This window comes from Triticum urartu, chromosome 3A (assembly GCF_056163025.1).
Source record: "Triticum urartu cultivar PI428250 chromosome 3A, HENAU_Tu73, whole genome shotgun sequence".
NCBI classification, from domain to species: domain Eukaryota; kingdom Viridiplantae; phylum Streptophyta; class Magnoliopsida; order Poales; family Poaceae; genus Triticum; species Triticum urartu.
In genome coordinates this window covers 403,475,579-403,491,550 of record NC_141875.1, presented here as the reverse complement: position 1 = coordinate 403,491,550, position 15,972 = coordinate 403,475,579, and the positions used below count along the sequence as shown (strand labels likewise).

General features: G+C 43.5%; 2 long non-coding RNA genes across 2 annotated transcripts; one reads left to right on the top strand and one right to left on the bottom strand.

The window, feature by feature from the left end:
* Positions 1-5,567: 5,567 nt before the first annotated feature.
* Positions 5,568-9,157, bottom strand: LOC125544169 (uncharacterized). Its single transcript, XR_007299298.2, has 2 exons — positions 8,021-9,157; positions 5,568-7,392 (listed from the first exon to the last, which is right to left on the bottom strand). It is a non-coding gene; the product is annotated as an uncharacterized LOC125544169 (long non-coding RNA).
* Positions 9,158-9,460: 303 nt separating this feature from the next.
* On the top strand, positions 9,461-12,502 carry LOC147979855 (uncharacterized). The gene is made up of 3 exons (XR_015599747.1): positions 9,461-10,424; positions 10,757-11,060; positions 11,491-12,502. It is a non-coding gene; the product is annotated as an uncharacterized LOC147979855 (long non-coding RNA).
* Positions 12,503-15,972: the final 3,470 nt, after the last annotated feature.

The window sequence follows — 15,972 nt, the reverse complement described above, 5'->3', positions numbered from 1 at the left end:
TCTCTTTTTTCAGTCGGTAATTCGCTAGGTTGGGCCTTCGCTGCTCGCATCCAAACCTGGCCAGATGGGCCGGCCCGGCATGGCCCGGCACAGCCTGGGCTATACCGGCCAGGCAAGGCACGCCAAGGTTGTGTTGGGCCGGCTCGTGGAGACCTCCTCGTCAGCGCTCTATGCGCCCGATCCCGTTGCTGGCGCCTACACGCACGAGAAATTCGGCCGGCCCATTAAAAAAGCGCAGCATCCTTCGCAACTCGCTCGGAAAAGAAAAGACCGCTCTCCATCGCGCGCAGGTACGTTCGCTCTTTTCTAAAAAAAAAGGTACATTCGCTCTCGATCGAACTCCCGCAAAAAAGTTTTTCTTTGTGAAATCCCTATAAAAAGAATATCAATTTTGAAGAAAATCACAAAAATGAAAATAGTTCATTGATTTTGAAAGAAAAGATCATCGATCTGAAAAAGAGTTCATTGATTTTGAAAAAAAGTTCATCGATTTTGAAAAAGTTCACCGAGTTTGAAAAAAGTTCATCGAGTTTGAAAAAAAGTTCATCAAATTGAAAAAGAGTTCATCGATTTTTTAAAAAGTTCATCAATTTTGAAAAAAGTTCATAGAATTTGAAAAAAAGTTCACTGATATTGCGAAAATTTGGTGGCTTTTGAAAAAGTTCACGCCGTTTAAGAAAGAGAAAAAAGATAGAAAAAAGGAAAAGAAACAGGGAAAACAGCTTCCTTTTTCGCATATTATAAAGAGAAGACAAAGAACGGTTATAGGGCATGTGGTCATCTAGTTCAACTGGTTTGTGCGGAAGCTACGTGAACGAATGAGTGGGGTTCGAGTCGCGGTGGATGCTCATTTTTTGGGGTTTTTATAAGAAAAGGAAAGCAGGATGGGCCAGCCCGCTATAAGACTGTGTAAGGGGGGGTGCGCCCTGTACCGATTGGTCTGTATGAACGAATGAGTGGGGTTCGAGTCGCGGTGGACGCTCATTTTTTGGGGGTTTTATAAGAAAAGGAAAGCAGGATGGGCCGGCCCGCTATAAGACTATGTAGGGGGGGGGGGGTGTGCGCCCTGTACCGATTGGTCTGTATTCGGCGCTTAAGGCGCCGAATAGGATTTGGCTGGCTTGTGTGCCTGGCTCCCTGGCCAGGCACGCCCCTATCTATATCTATACTTCTATACTTCTATATCTATAGTAAAAGTATCCGTGCGTTGCAACGGGCAAACAATAAAACCTCACGAAAAGTGCGCCCTGTACCGATTGGTCTGTATTCGGCGCTTAAGGCGCCGAATAGGATTTGGCCGGCTCGTGTGCCTGGCTCCCTGGCCAGGCACGCCCCTATCTATATCTATACTTCTATATCTATAGTAAAAGTGTCCGTGCGTTGCAACGGGCAAACAATAAAACCTCACGAAAATTATAATGTCTAACATAAAACAATTCAAGTTGAGCCACATTTGTGAACTCAGCTGTTAATTGTGAACCATCTCTTAAGCTTGACTGCTGAAGTAAGCCACTGTTTTCATGTTTTGAGAGGTCAATTTTTCATGCTGGTTCTAGTGATCTTCAGCCTGAAATTATTTGTTTACATATAGATATAAATTCATACTGATTGTATGGGAGCTAAATATCTCAACACTTTTTTACTGGAAATGATATGGATGTCATACTCGTGTATTCAGTGATGGTTTTTATAAGAAAAGGAAAGCAGGATGGGCCGGCCCGCTATAAGACTGTGTACAGGGGGGCTGCGCCCTGTACCGATTGGCCTGTATTCGGCGCTTAAGGCGCCCAATAGGATTTGGCCGGCTCGTGTGCCTGGCTCCCTGGCCAGGCACGGCCCTATCTATATCTATACTTCTATATCTATAGTAAAAATGCCCGTGCGTTGCAACGGGCGAACAACAAAACCTCACAAAAATTATAATGCATAAAACAATTCAAGTTGAGCCACATTTGTGAACTCAGCTGTTAATTGTGAACCATCTCTTAAGCTTGACTGCTGAAGTAAGCCACTGTTTTCATGTTTTGAGAGGTCAATTTTTCATGCTGGTTCTAGTGATCTTCAGCCTGAAATTATTTGTTTACATATAGATATAAATTCATATTGATTGTACGGGAGTTAAATATCTCAACACTCTTTTACTGGAAATGATATGGATGTCATACTCGTGTATTCAGTGATGGTTTACACAGAAACTGGTGGAGAGTAAATATATTCCGACACAAAGTTAACCTTCCTCTACTTATTTCAACCTATGTATTAGAAACATGCATGATCGTTCTCCAAAAAAGTTACGGTGAAATAAAAGAAACTACAATTTTAATTAGCAAGGGATTTTAGTCACTTGCATTACTACAACTCTAGAAGCTAAATATCTCAACACTTTTTTACTGGAAATGATATGGATGTCATACTCGTGTATTCAGTGATGGTTTTTATAAGAAAAGGAAAGCAGGATGGGCCGGCCCGCTATAAGACTGTGTACAGGGGGGGTGTGCGCCCTGTACCGATTGGCCTGTATTCGGCGCTTAAGGCGCCGAATAGGATTTGGCCGGCTCGTGTGCCTGGCTCCCTGGCCAGGCACGGCCCTATCTATATCTATACTTCTATACTTCTATATCTATAGTAAAAATGCCCGTGCGTTGCAACGGGCGAACAACAAAACCTCACAAAAATTATAATGTCTAACATAAAACAATTCAAGTTGAGCCACATTTGTGAACTCAGCTGTTAATTGTGAACCATCTCTTAAGCTTGACTGCTGAAGTAAGCCACTGTTTTCATGTTTTGAGAGGTCAATTTTTCATGCTGGTTCTAGTGATCTTCAGCCTGAAATTATTTGTTTACATATAGATATAAATTCATATTGATTGTACGGGAGCTAAATATCTCAACACTCTTTTACTGGAAATGATATGGATGTCATACTCGTGTATTCAGTGATGGTTTACACAGAAACTGGTAGAGAGTAAATATATTCCGACACAAAGTTAACCTTCATCTACTTATTTCAACCTATGTATTAGAAACATGCATGATCGTTCTCCAAAAAAGCATTACGGTGAAATAAAAGAAACTACAATTTTAATTAGCAAGGGATTTTAGTCACTTGCATTACTACAACTCTAGAAGCTAAATATCTCAACACTTTTTTACTGGAAATGATATGGATGTCATACTCGTGTATTCAGTGATGGTTTTTATAAGAAAAGGAAAGCGGGATGGGCCGGCCCGCTATAAGACTGTGTAAGGGGGGGTGTGCGCCCTGTACCGATTGGCCTGTATTCGGCGCTTAAGGCGCCCAATAGGATTTGGCCGGCTCGTGTGCCTGGCTCCCTGGCCAGGCACGGCCCTATCTATATCTATACTTCTATACTTCTATATCTATAGTAAAAATGCCCGTGCGTTGCAACGGGCGAACAACAAAACCTCACAAAAATTATAATGCATAAAACAATTCAAGTTGAGCCACATTTGTGAACTCAGCTGTTAATTGTGAACCATCTCTTAAGCTTGACTGCTGAAGTAAGCCACTGTTTTCATGTTTTGAGAGGTCAATTTTTCATGCTGGTTCTAGTGATCTTCAGCCTGAAATTATTTGTTTACATATAGATATAAATTCATATTGATTGTACGGGAGCTAAATATCTCAACACTCTTTTACTGGAAATGATATGGATGTCATACTCGTGTATTCAGTGATGGTTTACACAGAAACTGGTGGAGAGTAAATATATTCCGACACAAAGTTAACCTTCCTCTACTTATTTCAACCTATGTATTAGAAACATGCATGATCGTTCTCCAAAAAAGTTACGGTGAAATAAAAGAAACTACAATTTTAATTAGCAAGGGATTTTAGTCACTTGCATTACTACAACTCTAGAAGCTAAATATCTCAACACTTTTTTACTGGAAATGATATGGATGTCATACTCGTGTATTCAGTGATGGTTTTTATAAGAAAAGGAAAGCAGGATGGGCCGGCCCGCTATAAGACTGTGTACAGGGGGGGTGTGCGCCCTGTACCGATTGGCCTGTATTCGGCGCTTAAGGCGCCGAATAGGATTTGGCCGGCTCGTGTGCCTGGCTCCCTGGCCAGGCACGGCCCTATCTATATCTATACTTCTATACTTCTATATCTATAGTAAAAATGCCCGTGCGTTGCAACGGGCGAACAACAAAACCTCACAAAAATTATAATGTCTAACATAAAACAATTCAAGTTGAGCCACATTTGTGAACTCAGCTGTTAATTGTGAACCATCTCTTAAGCTTGACTGCTGAAGTAAGCCACTGTTTTCATGTTTTGAGAGGTCAATTTTTCATGCTGGTTCTAGTGATCTTCAGCCTGAAATTATTTGTTTACATATAGATATAAATTCATATTGATTGTACGGGAGCTAAATATCTCAACACTCTTTTACTGGAAATGATATGGATGTCATACTCGTGTATTCAGTGATGGTTTACACAGAAACTGGTAGAGAGTAAATATATTCCGACACAAAGTTAACCTTCATCTACTTATTTCAACCTATGTATTAGAAACATGCATGATCGTTCTCCAAAAAAGCATTACGGTGAAATAAAAGAAACTACAATTTTAATTAGCAAGGGATTTTAGTCACTTGCATTACTACAACTCTTGAAGCTAAATATCTCAACACTTTTTTACTGGAAATGATATGGATGTCATACTCGTGTATTCAGTGATGGTTTTTATAAGAAAAGGAAAGCGGGATGGGCCGGCCCGCTATAAGACTGTGTAAGGGGGGGTGTGCGCCCTGTACCGATTGGCCTGTATTCGGCGCTTAAGGCGCCCAATAGGATTTGGCCGGCTCGTGTGCCTGGCTCCCTGGCCAGGCACGGCCCTATCTATATCTATACTTCTATACTTCTATATCTATAGTAAAAATGCCCGTGCGTTGCAACGGGCGAACAACAAAACCTCACAAAAATTATAATGTCTAACATAAAACAATTCAAGTTGAGCCACATTTGTGAACTCAGCTGTTAATTGTGAACCATCTCTTAAGCTTGATTGCTGAAGTAAGCCACTGTTTTCATGTTTTGAGAGGTCAATTTTTCATGCTGGTTCTAGTGATCTTCAGCCTGAAATTATTTGTTTACATATAGATATAAATTCATATTGATTGTACGGGAGCTAAATATCTCAACACTCTTTTACTGGAAATGATATGGATGTCATACTCGTGTATTCAGTGATGGTTTACACAGAAACTGGTAGAGAGTAAATATATTCCGACACAAAGTTAACCTTCGTCTACTTATTTCAACCTATGTATTAGAAACATGCATGATCGTTCTCCAAAAAAGCATTACGGTGAAATAAAAGAAACTACAATTTTAATTAGCAAGGGATTTTAGTCACTTGCATTACTACAACTCTAGAAGTGATTTTCTGTTTTTAGATGATTACAACTGTGATGTATATTGAGAATATAGTAACTTCTGTCAAGAAAATAATTCTAGAAAATCATGCACTTCCACTCACCTTCGAGCAGCATTTTTTTTCCTGTTCCTGCTAGCCATACATCGCCTCGTATGTGTTTACATTGTGTTTCTTTATATGAAGGCAATCAGGTGTTGCTCCCATTGATTAAGGAGAGTGTTCAGTACATTAAAATCCAGTACAGGAAAAGGTAAAAATAGAAAGAAAAATTAAGAACTCTGGTTCAGGAAGATTATTTACAGAGTATAGTTTTGCTTGCTCGAAACTTTCTGCATTTGAAAGAAATTCCAAGATAGCTTGTTCTCTGCGGAACTTTGCAAGGCATCGACGCTATCCGTTCAACCAATTATCTCCCTCCCAACAAAGTAGTGCACCCCTATTATCCTACATGAATTTTAAATCTGTGGAGAGCCGCATGATTGTTTAGTACTCCAAGAGAATTAAATGCGCCATGGTAATTGAAATTTTGATACACGCTTTTGCATACATAATGACGACTATACTCCATTATATTCATTGAAGTAGTGGCAAACTCGTTACTGCAGCCTGTTAAAAAAAGGGCAATGAATTCTTGGCTCAAGTGTAGGCTCAGGAAAATCAGACTGACAGCAGGCAAGATGAATATGTGTTGCTTCTGTTGGAACCAAATCCTTAGCCATGACATGCATCATCAGTTTACTTACATACACTATGAGAACAAATATTCACAGCTTTTGGCATAAAAACGTGCATATGTTTCTCACCACGACTGAACTAATGGGAATGATGAACTGATAAACCCTGAATAAAACATGCAGTCGATCCAGCATACAACTTCAAATCTGTAGGAGTTCCAGTAGTCCATGAATTCATTTCTACTGGAAAAACATGTTTTGCATCTCATGTTTGCTTATCAAATAGACATGATAAATCCAAAAGAAATCATCGAATCCCCAAATTCAAATCAGAAGGAAGGACTTGCTCTGCCTCCCTAGAGAATGCAAGACTGCATTGTTCAGATAAAAGCCAGCCACTTGATGACAAAGTTAACTACAAATCAACTCACTGTAAGTCCATTATTATAACCATGAAGGAGTCAAGCTTAGCACTATAAACTACAATATCATGATGTGAAATGTTAGTATCCACTTCTGATTTCAAAAAAGGTATGCAACATGTGTATTTTCCATCAACATCGACATCGACATCTGAAGGACCCTAGGAAAATTACCTGATCGCAAACATCATGCTTCAAATATCAAATCTTAGCGAAGAACATTACCTGATCAGAATGCCCATATATCCATAATTTATGGGAAAGAAAAGAAACAAAATTTACAGCAGCAAGGATAGCTGCAATGGTCATGTTCGGGAAGTAGAAGGTTGCCGTTGTAGGAGCAGCAGAACCTTGGTACAATGAAGACGATGTTGCCGGTGTCGACCTGACCATCCATAAGAAATGTCGCACTGCATAGATGTTCAATATTTACTGTTTGCTAATTATTAAATAAGCCAAATCTGACCAAATGTGTTGATCTTCGAGGAGAAAATTCAAGGACCCAAATATGCAATGCTACACAACTAAACAGATTAATCTTAGAATTGTGATCTTACAATGCAAATAAGCAATACCTGACAACTGTCAAAAATGACATCCTAGTTCTAAAATTAGTAGCAGTGCTTTCCTTCTAAACCAACTTTGCCTATTTAAATCAGCCATGACAAAGCTTAGGGTCCTAAACAACATTATCAACCATGGAGAATCAGAATCAAGAACATTACCATAGTACTGGAGTTCTCTTCCTCCCTTGAAATTAACAAAAAGAATATATATTAAAAAAATCCTTGGATTCGATACATAGAGGGCAGTATCAACGTACTTGCAGTTCTCACTCATATTTCCAAACTACATCAGAAATTTCACAAGGCGCGTAGAGCTGTTCCAGTGAAAAAACAAACAAAAAGCTTCTATGGGAGATCACAAAAAGAGAAACATTCAAGTAACAATGAATGACAGACTGAAATGCAAAAGAATGAATTAGAATCGTAATTTACAGTCCCTAGCAACTGCAACAAACTGTAGTTCTGCAAGTAAGTACATCTATCCTCGTAGATAAATATACATCTATCCTAGATAAATATTTTTCGAACCTATCCCTTTTTCCCTGAAGCTAAGAATCAAAACAACATTACGTAGGTCTTTCTAAACTGACACTATACGTGTTAGCAAAGACAGGACTGCATGTGAAAGCATATACCTATAACTATAAGTTCTTAGCGGCAAGTATTATATGTGAAAATTGGAATAAATTTGGCTATTGTGTTGATTTTTTTTTTCAGAAACTGAACTGTTAAAGGAAAAAATATCTCACCTCTTGATCTTTAAAGCCTTTTCCACTATGGTCATGTTCAATAAACATTGAATATTTAACATAACTTGTATTCTATCTCAAACAAGAATTGAACAATAGATCTATTACTCATTCTTACAACAAAACTGACTGCCATACAAAATAACAGGCTACAGCAAATCTTGTGACAGAAGCTAGATAGTAGAAATCTTACATCTTTTTCAAGGCAATGGCCGTTTTTTTTGACCGGGTTGGCTTGGAGCTCCTGAACCTGTTGTTCGCAAGAGTCCAGCTCAAATATCACCCTCTTGTTATCGTCACAGACTTACAGTAGTCGATCTCCCCTGAAATCCTCCTCACGGGACAGAGTATGTTTAGTCGAGAAAAGTGCGATAATAAGTATTGGGCGAGTATGTTTAGTTGCAGTTGAAAGATCAAGCCTAGGAGCATCTATTTTGTGTGTCGTTGTGTATTGCAGTTGCATAAAATTGACCAATTCTGGGCCTGGGCTACATAGTGGTCTTGCTGGCTGGCTCTGGCGCACAGCTGGGACATCGCTGAGATAGCGAGATTGCAGCAGCCTACACCACTTGGAGACGGTGGAGGGGAGGGATTGCGGCTGCGCGCCGAGGTATGAACCGACGCCGGACGCCATCACCGAAGCAATCACACAGGCCGCCCCTGCCATTTGTCCTTATCCTCCTTCCCTCCGCCCTCTGTGTCTCGTACGCCCCACTGCCCATGCTCATCTTCTTCTCCTTCCTTCCCAACTCTCTCCCCTGCATCTCGCTTTCTCTCAATCCCTCTCTCTCGATCACCGCCTATTTACAGGAGCTTGCCGCCGCCACCGGATCCCGGCCCCACCGCTTACCGGAGATCATGCCGCCGCCGCCATCCGGTTCCCCCTGCCCCGTGCACCATGGAGTGGGAGGGAGAGGGCAGCGAGCAGGGGAATCTTCGAGCAGCAGAACACAAGATCAGCGGCGCCTGGGGTCACCTGGTGGAGGCTCGAGGGTGGCTGGGGCGGCGGCGCTCAGGGTCCAGGGGAGCGCAGCGGGCGAGGCCCTTGGGATGGCGATGGGGAATTTCAGCAGCGGGGAGGAGTCCCGGCGGCACCATGGTAGCAGGGGCGGGGGGATCCGCCAATGGCCACGGCGTCGGTGGCGGCGCGCGGCGGCGAGGGGAGAGGGGGGCGGCCGGCGGGAGGTGGCGAAGCGCTCGAGCCTGGAGGTCAAGATGAGATCGGGAGGCAGGGGATTTCCTCTTCTTTTATCTCATACCGGTTCGGTTAACTTTTATATGGACTGCGGGTTGAATACTCTAAACCACAAGGACAATTTTGCAAAACCGCCGACGACATACAACCCAAAGCAATAGCTGGTTTATTAATAGATATACTTCTATACTACTATTAAAAAAGCAAACATAATCTTGTCTCAAGCCACACAATAAACTGTACACGGGTAACCCATACCTTCCGATTAAATCAACTTAAACATATCCTATAGCTTATATTACGCGAACCAAGATCAACGACTCAAATCGAATGTTCTGCCGAGCAGACGCCGCTGTCTGCGAACCGTCGCCCTCCGCATCCCTCAATCTCCGTGGCCCTGCCTATGACACCCTAATTTACGCAATGATTCCACGATGATTATCCCACTAATTTCTATGCTCCAGATCCATCGCTCCGCCTCCGCAGTCCCCTCCGCCCTGCCCTACCACCGCTGCGCTCCCGTGCCTCCCCACACATGCCCCACGCTCCCGTCATCATCCTATAGGCCCAGGCTACCTCCTATAGTGGAACCCCAGGCGGGGGACCTATCCTCCGGCGCCGGAGGGGACGGCGGCCTGAAGAACGACGAGTCGCTGGAGTCGTTTTCGAGGGAGGACGAGCAGTGCACGTAGTTGTGGTCAACCGAGAGAGCGCGCGCATGTCGCTGCAGAGGAAGAAGCAGTGCACTGGCCGCCTCCGCCATGTGAGAGGCTCCTGCTTCCGGAGGCGAGGAGCTTGTCGGCGTCCAACTCCTCAAGGAGAGGCGCACTCCACATGCTCGCCAAGCTGCCCCACCCACCCCATGCACTCCTACACACCACGGGAAGATATCAGGTGATACCATGTATTAGGTGATACCATGATACGAGCTTCTCAGATCCGACGGCTCCCCGGAGTTCTTGAGCATTTTGCAAAAAGGTCATCTAGGAGTCTTAAAATTTCGCGTAGGTACAATAGACTTTCGAGAGCCGTCGGATCTGAGATCCAACGGCCCAGAAGCCTATATCATGGTATCACCTAAGTGTTGGTAGCACCTGATATTTTCCCTACACACCACTACTAGCTTGCTGTGACCCTCCCCCATGGCATCAGTGGCTGCCGTGGTAGGTTCAACAAGCATTTTCTGACCTCTTAAGTGTTTGTTATAATGCCTACAAGAAGTCAAGCAAAAAATTATTTCAAGTTTGTACCGATGTTTATGATAGTTGGAGATTAGGGGTAAACAATATTTTCTTGCTGGCTAATGATTGTTTCAGTTTGTTATGTGGGAATTTTGTTATAGCAAAAGCTGAATAGGTGTTCGTCGGCTGCCGTCATCTTTGGCTGCCAGTCCGCTTTATGGGTACGGTTGCTACAACTTATTAATTAGAATCAGTCCCGTTCATGTCTTTGTTGGGTTGAGTGCCCTTTTGCAATGGAATTTATTTTGTGAAGAAACGATTTGGCCACATCCTAACAGAACATAAAAATCTGACGAATCAATCTGGCCACATCATTTTACACTTATTGATTGATCTGGGTAATTTGTTTGCAATTTGCTGTGCAAATCAATCTAGCTGATTTTTAGAGTTAATTACAATAAGTGAAATATAACCTCATGAGGTCTCTTCACTATGTTTAGAGTTGATTTTTTGATTCAAACAGATTTAGATCATGTATTTGTGAATGGCGTAGGTCTGAAGTGCTTTCAGCCATAGCAACATGCGCATACAAGTGCTTGGAAGCAGGCATGTTGATTGATTTCTGGGAGACTAGCATGCACGAAGAAGCGAGCTAGATAAGCTTTCGGCCGTAGCTCACAAATACATTCTAACAAATTTCTTCCCAGTTGAACTATTTTGTCCTACCGCAGATGCCTAATCATCGGAACTGTGAGGAAATAGGTCGGAACTATGAGCAAGTAGGCCATCGTTTACAATCTCAATGATTAGTGATGTTGAAGCTAATCATCTGACTTCACTGCCTTCCCAACATATAGGTATTGCACCAATTTTAGATTTTAAGTTAGTTGGGTTGATAATTTGGTACTGCAGACAGTCACATAATGACTAAGTATTGCTAATTTTCACGACGAATCAAAGTTAGGTTCATATGTTCTCCAAGAAGTATAGTATATAGCCTTTGGGCATGGGTAGATTTTAAAACATGGCATGGTGATGAAAATGTCTTCCTAGAAAATGAATTTGTAATGAGAAATTATGTTCTATTTTTTTTCTAGCTATGCAATGACTAAATATGGGCTAAGAGTTGTGCCTTTTTAATTACTATGAATTTACATAGCAAAGAATCTGTAATGAGAAGTTGTGTTTAATGCATGCAAAGAACGTATTTTTACAAAGATCCATGTCTACTGGATGGCGCATATTTTATATGACATATGTCATCTGATTCTTCATGGTTGCTTGCAGATAGAAAATCAGGAGGCCGGTTCTTTGTCAAGATCGAGAGGGTATTCCCCGTTTAAAGAAGTCTCACTTGGTAAGGTTCTACAACCACTCAGGTTTTAGCCAAGCCAAATAAAGACAGATCCCTCTAGATTGTTCTCCATTCATGTCAATCCATTTATTTTATTGTATATTTTTAGGGAATGTTTCTCATCTGCTTTTAATGTGATTATTTTTTATTTATTTTCCGGATTTCTGTGCATGTTATGTGCCAACTTCAACAGTTCTGTTTGGCTAATATAAAGTAGGGACCTTTTCTACATAATAATACAAAGAGTTTACTCAAGGATGTTTATCAACTAGCAAGGTACTCTATGTACAAGCTGAATGTGAACTTTCTGAAAAAGATGCATGGCAGTTGTATCTTATGAGAGAAAATATTTATGTTTGCAGTTTCAAATACTGAATAATCTTCAGAATACATATATCATGTCAAACCAAGTGGTTGTAGAGCTTTACGTTTTGTCCTTAACTTCTATACTGAATAATGACATGAGAAGATCTGATTTTTTTCTATCTGCCTTTCTCCTACTCATTTTGAGCAATCAATGATCTCCCCTGCTACTGCTTCCAGTATGCATCTTCTGGAATTCAAGGGTCAGAACATTCCTCTGGACCATCAAGTATGGTCTGCTTCCAGCAAGATTTTTTTTCTAATTTATGCATCATTGAGTATCATGATGTTTGTACTATTTTTTTCTTGTCCGCAGACATCTCGGAGATGCTGATAAAATTAGTCACCAATTTTGGAAATCGACAATGTCTATATGGACAGCAAAGCTTGATGTTGTATTTTCCACTTACTCTACCTTCTACCACACACCACTGAACTTTTGCCTCCAGTGCAAAGAATTATACATACCGCACATTTCTGCTACATATACAATACTGTTGAAGCTTTTGACTGCGCATAGTTTACTAGGGAGTGAAGATAGAGCAGACCGATATGTTTCAGTCTCTTTCCTCTTGTTCTGAAGGATAACTATGGGAGAGGGCACCATCTGAACCCATGGGCATATGCACCCACTTTTCATAAAATGCATTTTAAGCATGTTTTAAAATGTCAAAAAAATCAAAAGAAAATATCACGCATACACGTTCTCAAATGTGTGTGCGCCGCACAAAGTTTTATGAAAAAATGTCTTTTTGTTTTGCCTCTGCAAAAAAGACAAATTTCAGTGCTTCTAAATAGTGTTTCACGACATAACGTTTTGTCTTTTTTGCATAGGCCATAAAAAAAGTTATTTTTCCATGAAACTTTATGCACGCATATAAAACAAGGAGACGTACTCATGCAAAATTTTTTTCAGATTTTTTTAGAATTTAGAAATGTGTTTCCAAAATGGGTTCATATGTACCCGGGTTCATCCATGTATTTCTCTACCATACAACTGCTATGTTCTTGATAGGACAAACAGTGTAAAATAAACTTTGACATTCCACTTTCTAACTACACATTTTAAATTAGGCAGACTCTGCAAGTAAAGAAAATGTCAGGGAGAGAGGGTATGGCTACAGAGCCGAGGGGACGTTTTCTTGAGCCTGAGACATTGTGATGCAGAGCCATTAGATCTGTTAATTATGGATGCACAAGATTGCCCGTGATCTGAGTTTTGTATATTGTGTCAAACGTGAGTCTTTCATGTGGTCAGCTTGGATAACACATGTTTTACGTCATTTTTGTATATTCTGGAACTACACTAACAAATGATCATACATTTTTCTCATGCAAGTATATCAAAACACATTAACCAACTTTTCATATAATTCTTTTATGCATAGTGATGTCACGACTAACAGGCGGGCCCTGGCCACGGAACCAGTACTGACGAGTGGGGTCACCATGGCAGAGAAGCAGGGTGGCTCAATGGCCGCGTGAGCGGTCCGACTGGGAGGGTGCGGGCTGGCGGTCGTTAAGTAGCCAGTTGGGCATCGATGAGAGGCATCGAGAATTATTGTAATCGAATATACTCATGAGAGAAGCTGTTCTTCTCCTTCCTGGCCTCCTTCTCCTCTAAGAAATTCCCCACCTACCTCCTTCCCTCTCGATCTAGATCAGGCCCCTAACAGTTGGTATCAGAGGTCCAGTGATCCGGCGACCTGGAGACGGCTTATCCCCGACCATGTTACACCACCAAGCAGGCGTTGAAGACGGCGGCCATGGAAGAGTAGCTCGCAGCGCTCATCCAATCGGTCAAGGAGGGCCGCGAGGCGAACGACGCTCGTCTGGACGCGATCCAGACCTCCCTCGAGCTATGGCGCCCGGCGGTGATGAACCTGCAGAATCAGCTCGACGAGCTCCGCACCCAAGTAGGGCGCATCGCCCTCCACCCCGCGCTGGCAGATCCGACGAGCGCGGAAGCGGATCTCGCTCGGGAAGTAGTGGATCTCCGGCAAGCGGCGCGTACTGGGGAGGAGCCCCCAGCGCCCGAACCGGGGCACCACGGGCCAAGTTGCCACGACGTCATCAACAACTCCGGGGGCATGGTACACGGGGTGGTCACCACCCTGGCACCGCCTCCGGTCAAGGGTGCGTTCTCTCCTCCTGTCGTAAATTCCACTTCCCGCGGCTTAGAGCTGAGTCGTGTCCCAGAGGAGGAGTACCACCACTCGCACCAGACTCGTTGGGCCCTTCCGAAGTTGGATTTTCCGCAATTCGACGAGGAAAACCCATAGTTCTGGAGATCCAAATGCGAGAAGTATTTCGATGTGTACGAAATTCCCAAAGAGATGTGGGTGCGGGTCGCTACGCTGCACTTTACAGGCAACGCGGCGCATTGGCTGCAATTGCACGAACTAAGCACACAATCCTTCACTTGGGGGGAGCTTTGCACTGCTCTGTGCAGCAAATTCGGACGCGACCAGTAACAAGCGCAACTCCGTCAATTTGCAGCACTTAGTCAGACTGGGACAGTGTCTGAATACATGGCACGCTTTGAGGAGTTGATGCATCAGATTTTAGCCCACAATTCTGGGTTTGATCCAGTGTATTTCACCGCTAAATTCTTAGATGGGTTGCGTGTGGAAATTAGAGCAGGTGTTGCGTTACATCGACCCCAAGATTTGGATACTGCCTTTTCCTTGTCTCTGTTACAGGAGGAGATAGTGGACGCGATGCCTCGCAAGGAATTCAGGCACCCAGAGCCTGGGCGTGCTCAGCAGCGACCTCTGCTGGCACTGGCAGCGCCTCCACCGCGCGCCGTGCCGCCTCCTCCACCAGCCGCCGCAGAGGACAGGCGCGGCGTTGAAGGAGCACACGCACCAGATCGGCGACCGGATCAAGGACGGGGCGACGATCGCATGGCGGCGTTGCGCAACTACCGCAGAGCAAGAGGGCTGTGTTTTAAATGTGGGGAACGCTGGGGTCAAGGCCACCAGTGTGCCGCCACGGTACAGCTCCATGTGGTGGAGGAATTACTGGATTTGCTTCAAGCTGAGGGAAATGATCATCAGGAGCAAGTGGCAGAGGAAGAGCAGGAAGAACAGCTGATGTCTATCTCGAAACTGGCCACCACTGGGCAAACAACGCCTCGCATGGTCCGTTTGTTAGGGCGCATTGACAAGCAAGAAGTTCTGATATTGGTTGACTCAGGCAGTTCCCATAGCTTTATCAGTGAGTCAGTGGCAGAGCGCTTTGCCCATCGCATTTGCAAACTGAAGCCCGTGACAGTCAGAGTGGCAGATGGTGGAAAACTCACTTGTTTGGGATACATTCCAGAATGTCAGTGGCAGGCGCAACAACACAAGTTCAGTATTGACCTGCGGGTGCTTCCTCTGGGCTGCTATGACATGGTGATGGGCATGGACTGGTTGGAAAGTTGTGGACCGATGTTGATCGATTGGACTGAGAAAACATTGCAGTTCCACCACCAAGGGCAGTTGATACAGATGCAAGGATTACGCCAGGAGGTTCAGCAACCAGCACAGATATCAGTGGAACAATTGGAGCAAATGGAGCAGGAGAATGCAATCGTTGGCGTAGTCATGCTCTGTTTGTCAGGGCAAGAGGAACAACAGGAAGCTCTTCCAGCTTCTATCCAGCGAGTCTTGGACCAGTTTCAAGTGGTGTTTGACGAGCCGTCAGGACTGCCACAACGGAAACCATGGGATCACGCCATTCCTTTGGTGGCAGGCGCAAAACCCGTGAACCTTAGGCCATATCGTTACACTCCGGAGCAGAAAAATGAGATTGAGGCACAAGTGAAAGAGATGCTGAGACTGGGGCTTATCACACCCAATGTGAGTCCGTTTTCTTCCCCGGTACTTCTGGTCAAAAATAAGGATCAGACGTGGAGATTTTGCGTTGACTTCCGACACCTCAATGCAATAACCATCAAGTCAAGGTATCCAATGCCAGTGATCGACGAGCTCTTGTACGAATTAGCAGGATCCACTTGGTTCTCGAAGCTGGATCTCAGGGCAGGCTACCACCAGATCAGGTTGTTG